The following is an 8578-nucleotide window of genomic DNA, read 5'->3' as shown; positions in this document are numbered from 1 at the left end:
TAAATCATAAAAAATGCGCTACTTTATTGCTCTTTTTATTCTCACGCTAAATTTAAAAAAAACTTTTTGTACAACTAAAAAATAAATATCAAGTTATCAAGTAAAATCTGAAATACCTTTACACTTCATAAATTAACAAATCTTTTTTTTTAATTTAATAATTGTTTAAATTTAAAATAAAATTAAAATATTTGTTTAACAACTATATAATGCTAATTTTAACATCATGAGAATATTAATTAAAAATAATCTCAAGATTGGTGTTTCAAAGCCCAACTAAATTTAGTTTATACTTCTGTTTAAAAATTAACGAAACTCAGTTTCTTTTAATTTAAAGTACTCAAAACTGTTTTAATTTAAAGTTTAAAAAATTGTGTTCATCTAGTTTCTTTAAATTAAGATTGTAAATATGAATTGTGGTACGTCATTATATTCTTCTACGTAAAACTTCAAATAAATACTTTACATTAAAATTTCATTAAAAATCTACCACATTTTATTCTTTCAAAACAACTTGCGTTTAAAAGCGAATATTATTTAAGTTGACAAAAATATATTTAATTTACTTAATTTTTTATTTCAGAAAATAAAAATTAGAATCGTGCAAAAGTGAAGCTCTGTTCAAAATTAACTGATTGTTTAAAATTTACGCAGTTCATAAGTATATCCATGAAAATATAACGCCGTCCGAAAGTGACGCTTTGCAAAAATGTCGAAACTTTTGCAAATGTAACGTCGTGCAAAATTTTTGACGTGTAAAATGTCGCCGTGCTAAAGTGTCTCTTTGTGCAAAAGTCAAGCGGTGCAAAAATGACCCTCCGTGCAAAAGAGTCGCCGAGCAAAAGTGTCCCCTCGTGCAAAAGTGACCCTCAGTGCAAAAGTGACCCTCCATGCAAAAGAATCGCCGCGCAAAAGTGACGTTCGTGCAAAAGTGAAACCCACACAATAAGATTATATTATATAATATTAATGCTCTGGATAAAATCGTATTAAAAGAACCCTAATTAGTTAAATCTTAAACTAAATTTAGTATTAAAATGTAAAATTGAAAGCAGGGTTGCCTAAATGCTAGTTTTTTTAGACATTAAATGCTTAAAAAACTTTGTTTATTCAAAATTAAAACGACATGTTAGAGTATTTTTGTAATTTATTTTAAGACTTTTTAATTGACAAATGTTAAGCCTGGATGAAAGTATCTATTAATTTTAGTTTTTGTTAATTAAGTTTACTCTCTTTTCATGATACAGTTAAATTTTTTTGTTTGAGTGTTAGTGGCCTGTACTGTGTACAATTTTAAAAATAAAAATATTGCTATCTATATTATTAAATATAAATATTTACACCTCTAAATAAATATTTCTTTTAGAAACGCGTTTAACTTATTATGAGTAAAACAAATTGTCAGTGATTTTGTTTGTAAACAAAACCTTCAAAACTTCAAAGTATATATGCAAATATAACTGAGTTGATCTAAAATGAATTAAAAAAGTTTCGACTTTAGTTTAAACAAGATAAAATAGTCGAAAAATTCTTTGAAAAAATGAATGATTATGTCGCATATTCAAAACTATCTAAAATTTTTGTAATATTAAGTTTATTGGCAAGGAGAGTAAAATACAAAAAAATAGAAAAATTACTTATGGTTTTAAAATCAGACAGAATAATAAAGAAATGTTTATTACCGTGTAAAAGTTATGTAGTTTTTTCTTGATGCATTTTGTTTTAAGTGAGACTTAATAGTTAGCCGAAAATCGTAGTAATTTTAAAAAGTAACTATAAAACGTAAGAAGCAAGTAAAAATATTTTTTTTATTAGTTTGTTGCAGGGGCGTGTTTTGACTGGTTTCCTGTTTCCTGTGCGACCCTCGAAAATACTTGAATAAACGTGATATAAAAGCAAGTGAATATGGTTTTCTTTTAAAATATTTTGCAAAAAATTCATACTTATATGCTAATTATTTGATATTAAGTAAAGCTGAGTTCATACTTATTAAAGAACTACGTCACATGATTATTAAAATAAGCTCTTTACATTTCAGTGAAACGAGCAATCGTTTTATGATATAACAAATAAGTATAAAGAACCATTCAAAAATAACGTTGTTTAAATTATTTTGAATTAATAAAAAAAAATTGTATAAAAATTGTATAGTTACGAAAGTTGCATAATTTAATAAAGGAAACTTTTCATTCAAAACTATCCAATCAAAAGTGTTTTAGAAAACTATTTTTGATGGATTTTACAACTTTGAATTTTTAATGGTTAAATTTTTATCTTTTAAAACTTCTGACCAATTCGCAAATTGTTTTTATTTTTACAACAATAGAAAAACCGTAGTTTTACAAATTTTTTCATCAAGTTGTAAAATAAACTATCACGACTACTACAAGTTAGTTGTCAAAAAAACTATCTATTTTAGATTTAAATTTGAATTTTTTCAAAATTAACTTATTTGAAACGGTTTGACTAAGTATTTTATCTACATATATTTAAATATGTTTTTTTATTATTAAGACAAGGTAATTATTAATTTTGATTAGTATATCGCTTTTCGTTTCTTATGTATACAATATTAAGTTATTTATATTAATTTCACAATGTGAAGCTAAATTTTCACATTGTCAATAAAAACTGAACTTAATTAGTTATTTTTTTTACTAAAAATTATAGAACTGACTACTTAATAAGATTTTGCATTCTGTTTTACTGATTACATATTATTTTTTATCTACCTAAAAATGTTTTAGACAGTTTTTGTCATGACCAGTTGTAATTTTCTAGAGTCTATTAATAGAAGCTACTGCAGAAAATGCTTTGTTATTAAACAAAAAAAAATGTGCAAACCCACTTACAAAAAAGTCTAGATACGCCCTTTAATATAGCATGTTTCGCATTCAATTCATATATGATAATAATATATAACTTATATAAACACTTCATAATATACCAAAATAATTAAAAATAATGATAAGTATAGTTTAATTTTTATATAACTGTACTTTCTACAACCATCTGAAACGACACGTTAAGAAAATACAAATTTTTCGAAATTTTATTTATCAAACTTGTTTTAAAGTGGAATTTTTTTTTTACTTAAAACAATTATCAGTTCAGGAAAATCCGTACAACCAAATTAGTTTAAGGATATCCCTTAGCTATTTTTTTTTACTACTTTAAAATGGTTTCTAGTAAACTGAACATTTGTGTCGAAAAGCGAAACAACAAAATGTGGCCATTAACTGGTAGTTTGCCGTTACCTTTCTCAAGCTTTCAAAAACTGAAGATTTTTCAATATTTTCATCCGTTTTTCAATAGTAAAACTTTTTACGTCTATTGTATATATCTTAAATGCTACCCTTTGAAGTTACGACTTTTATGGCATACTAATTTTGGAACTTTCTAAAAACTCCTTAAATTTACTAACACGCTGTTTAACTGTCGCCGAGCTCTGACGCCAAAATTGAAAAACACCGGCACTTTAATTTCAGTCACTGGTGTAGAAGGAACTGTATTTTGAAGTTCTTGGTGTCTGCCAGGCAAAACGAAATGTGTCGGAGCTATCGTGCTAATGACATGAATGCGGGAAAGCAGTGAGAATTGTAAGAGCTGTGGTAGATATGCAAAACAAGCAAGTTATATTTTTCTTCATGCACTGCTTTGTAGTATTAGTCAAAATTACCAGCTTTGTTAACTACTTTGTGGACTTTATTTTCCATTGAAAAATAAACTTAACACTGAATAGAAGCAAAAATTGTATTCAAGTTTGTTTGAAATATTTTGTTAAGATGATTTTGTGATATAAATTGAATGCGTTACCATAAAAATTATATTGATTTCATAAAGTTTATATCATAAGTTTAACAAAATATGTTTTTCTTACATTGAAATTTAGTTGTAGTTAGTTATATATCTTAGTTTAATTTACATTAAATACTTTTATGGACCAAACTAAGAACATAATTTTATTTGTCATACAGTGAAAGTTAAGAAAGTTAAAGTTTTGATGGCTCAATTAAAAAGTATTTTTTTATAACTAGTCGTTTTTTAACTAAGTTATCGATGAGTAAGTTTGAAAGTTTTTTTTTGTATATAAAAACTTACTAATATGTAGATTAGATATCAAAAAAGGATTAAACTTCTGTAGAATACACAAATATACTTTCATATTAAGTTTTTTAAGCTTAAAAAGAATCTAGCCAAAGTTGTATTTAGAACTATTTGTACAAAAATTTATTTAAACGTTTTTAATCAAAAAAAAAGTTTTCAAAAGAAAAAAAATTTAAGTTGTAAATTTTAAGTTATTTTAGTTAATTCTTTGATAGTTTGGTTTATTTATTTTAAATATCAATTAAAAACTCGCATATATAAAGCATTAGAACTTTTTTTTAATCATAAACTATGTACAGTCTGATTTAAAGACAAAATAACTAATTTATTTATTCATAAATGATTATTAGTCTAACAATTAATCCAGCAGAAGCGTTAACCACAAGTTAATATTTTAATTTAGGTATATACAACAACAAAAACTTGATTATTCAAAATAGGTTAAAATAAGACATTTTTAAGTTACTTAATGCTTTTTGGTATAGTTCAAAAAAAAAATTGAACTGTATAGCATTTTTAAGTTAAAAAGTTACTTACAGTAAACGGTAAAGTAAGAATATTGAAAAAAAATTACGTTGCACAGTTTATTTTGACCTTTTCTATTTTAATAAAACTAACAACTCTTTGATTTTTAAAAGGTTGTAAGATTTTGAATTTTTTTAACTTTTTCTGAAAATTTTATATTTACTTATGTATTTTTAAATCTTTATTTAAGCAGTGCAAATTGTTGAAATGAAATTCTAATATTTTAAGTTTTAAAATTTCCTACTTTTTGTATGAATTTAACTATAAAATTTATTATCTTATTAAAAATATCATTTATAAAAGATCTTTTTAATACATACATTAAGTGTCACATCAACTTTGATTGATTTAACATGAAAAATTTTATAAAGTTAAAATTTTGTCAGTTTCAATAACTATTTATAACTTATTTACAGCTGATTATTAAAACCATCATGTACTGTAAATAAACTTATTTACAATAGTATCTAAAAATAGCAGCTTATACTTTGTATTACTACAAAATGTATCAAGAGAATAGAAATTTAATGCAGTTTACATAAACAGGCAATATAGATATAAATTTACCAAAATCTTAAAAAAAAAACTTTTAATTTTGGTACTCTATACCAGCGGTCTTAATCGGGTGGACCCATGACACTATTGTGCACGAAAATTATCTATGTTTTAGAGTTTTTGATAAAGTTAAAAAGAAAAAATGTTTTAGGCATTTTTGAGAAAAAGTTGTAAATTTACACTAGATAGATATCCGGAAACTCTTTTGAAGTTACAATAAATATTCCTTTAAAACTTTGAAATTTATACAAAATTAAACTAAATATTTTGAAGTTCCCGATGAAAACAAAGAAATAATAATTATGAACTTTTGCGGGAAACTTTGAAAATTACAATAGATATCCCGGATAATTTATGAAATTTACACTAGACACTATGGAATTTTAAATGAACAGTAAAAAAAAAGGTCTTAGGTATTTTTGTTGGAATTTTTAAATTTACACTAGGTAGTATGATTTCGCTGTTAAAAAGCAAAAGAAAAGTCTCAGGAATATTTTTGGGAAAATTTAAGCTTGGGTTGCAAAAATTTAATTTTTACAGTTTAAGATGCACACATTTCAATTACCATAAAGATCAGTGTTCTAGCTTATACTTGTTTAAACAAATTTTTAGTGGTATAAATTTTATACTATAAAAGCATCACTCTAAAACTCTACCTTTGCAACGATAAAAGTTTTCTGGACAAAGGGCAGTGCGGGACATCATGTGTAATTTTACATGTCCTATTAATATGTATTTTTAAATTAAACAAAAGTTTAAGTTAGAAACGAAAACTATCTTTAAAACAAAAAAAAATTAACAAGTTGATTACTTCGTTAAATTAAATGAACAAATTAAATACAATTAAACATGAAGAAAAGAGTGCTAGTAGTCATTACTTATAACCTAAAACAAAACAACTAATAATTGTAGAAAATATTTGATGTTACTAGATTTGCAGATACTGTTGGTAAATGTTTAATATTATAGTTTTTAAAGCGAAAAAAATCAAAAGTTCGGAATAAGAACTAAAAAATAATTCACTGGTATTTTATTTTAACTGAAAATTTCTAACTAGAGTTGAACAATCGTCGAATAAAACTAAAAAAAACTATGTTTTTGGTAGAAAAACTAAAATAAAATTTAGTAAATTTGCTTGATTTTTTTTCATAATTTGTTTTAATTTTTTTTCTTAAGAGCATTAAATAGGCTATTTAAAAAGACTTTGCTTAAAAAAATTACCATCATGAAAAATCTCTGAAAATTAATTCAAAATTTAAGTTGAATTTTAAAATTGATAAAATTAACATTAAAAAAATATTTTAAATTATTGAATATTAAAACAGTTTTACATGAATGTTTCATTTTTAACAAAGTTAAAAAAATACATATGATTTAAGTTCTTAACATTTTCAATAGTAGTTTTAAAATGTTTAAGTTTAATAAAAATTAAAAAAAGTTTAGTATTTTAGGTTAGTCTTAACTTGACATTTTTTAAACATTGACCATTCAACTTTAAACTGTGGCTGTGTAAAGTGTTTTATTTTTAAAAGAAAAATCTTAGGTATGCTTGTAATATGTTTTTATGTTGTAAAGTGTTTAACTTCTTTCCAATTTGTAGAGCAAACTTAAGGTAATTAGTATTCTTAACATTTTTCAGCTGACTATTCTCGCTAGTAAAATAAGTAATTATTTAAATTTTGAAAAGTTCTAAAATGCGTATTTGGTATTATATTTCGAAAATTTTCATAAAATTGTTAAGTTCATAACTCTCACCTCTTGATAAACAATATGTTATGTGTTGGTCTGATATGGGGTTTATAGTTGGTATGTGGTAACTAGCGTCCATACTCCATACCCGCTTCAGCATCAGTAACTAACCTCGAGCGGTCGTATTGCGGGCTAGAACTCATACTCAAATATAAGTGATTAGTGCTACTAATCGTGTTAGTGAGTATGTGTTACAATTAAACGTATTCTACAAAGGGTCTAATATAATCTAGCCTATAAATAATTGCTAGATATTTAAGTTAAGCTTAACTAGGTTAAATTCTAGTTAGTAAACAAGTACGAATTAACACTCAATGTTTATTGTACAATGTATGTAAAATTCTACGATCTTAGAAAAGATACTAAACGACACGCTAAATGAAAATTAAGTAGATTAGCAAGAAAATGAATCAATGCCCAATAACAAAATAATGCTTAGTAAACGACTCAAAAGTACGTCTTAAACATAATCAAATGTAGTGCTCGAAAACTAAACACGTACACCTGCCCCTATAAAAAACACATTAACGCCAGCGCAACCGCGCTACGACTACAACAACTCAACTACAACTACCACGCAACTAACCACGCTTGATCTCTTTAGCGGTGATTTATATACCGTTTTCGCGATTTTAATACTCTCTTCAGAACGATGTGCGCAGTTGCGCTGGCGTTAATGTGTTTATTATAGGGGTAGGTGTATGTGTTTAGTTTTCGAGCACTACTTTTAAAACTTTTTTTTTTTTGTTTTTTCTGTTTAAAGCATTAATTCAAATTCTGACATAAAAGAGTGAAACAAACACACAAATTTCAAGCATGCAAACATAAAGTCAAAATACATTAGTAAAAACTATACAGGTTGTTAAAACACAGGGCCGTGATATAAATATTTAATAATTCTCTAACTAAGTATAAGAAAAACTTTGTAAAAAGAGATGAAAAAAGGGACCTGTTTAATAAAATTATTTAAGAGGTTGTTTAATTGTCGTAAACAATGTAGAAAAACATTTAGTTATCTCTTCTTATAAAACGGAAATTATTGTATTCAACAAAATAAAAGACTTTAGCAACACAAATTTTGTTATTCAATATTTCAACTAAAACTTAAAACTCTTAGTAATTAAGCTAAAAATCAAAAGTATTATATCAAATCGTTTAAAAGCTTATGACTATGAAATTACGTAATAAAAGAGTGTATACTATAAGTAAAAAATTTTAAGTTTTAATACTAGAATTATTGTTTACTATCTAAAACTGTGAAGTTTAAAACTACATTTATCATACAACTATTAGTGTTTGAAAAGTATATAAACAAACGTCTAATGTTCAAGGTGAACAACCAAATTGGTTCGACGAGGTTTTTTTCATACTTCATGGATTCTTCTGACGGAGCGGTTTCGCTTTTCCTGGCTACCGTCCCGAACAATTTCTAAGGTAGGTAACAGCCCGTGCTGTCCTACCTCTGGTTTTGAGGTGTTTCGCTCAACCCTGTATTCCAAGGTCTGGGTGATCCCTTCAGAAGGTTGTTTGAGTTGAGCACGTTTCTCGCTAGAAAGTGCTCGAACTCGGTTGTTTGCTCTCTGTTGAAAGCCCTACGTTTATACCTCATCATACAAGTGTAGAATCAAAGTAGGCACACAAG

This window comes from Thalia democratica, chromosome 5 (assembly GCF_965202585.1).
Source record: "Thalia democratica chromosome 5, ktThaDemo2.hap1.1, whole genome shotgun sequence".
Lineage (NCBI taxonomy): Eukaryota > Metazoa > Chordata > Thaliacea > Salpida > Salpidae > Thalia > Thalia democratica.
The sequence above is the reverse complement of the archived record's forward strand: the minus strand, read 5'-3'. Positions refer to the sequence as shown.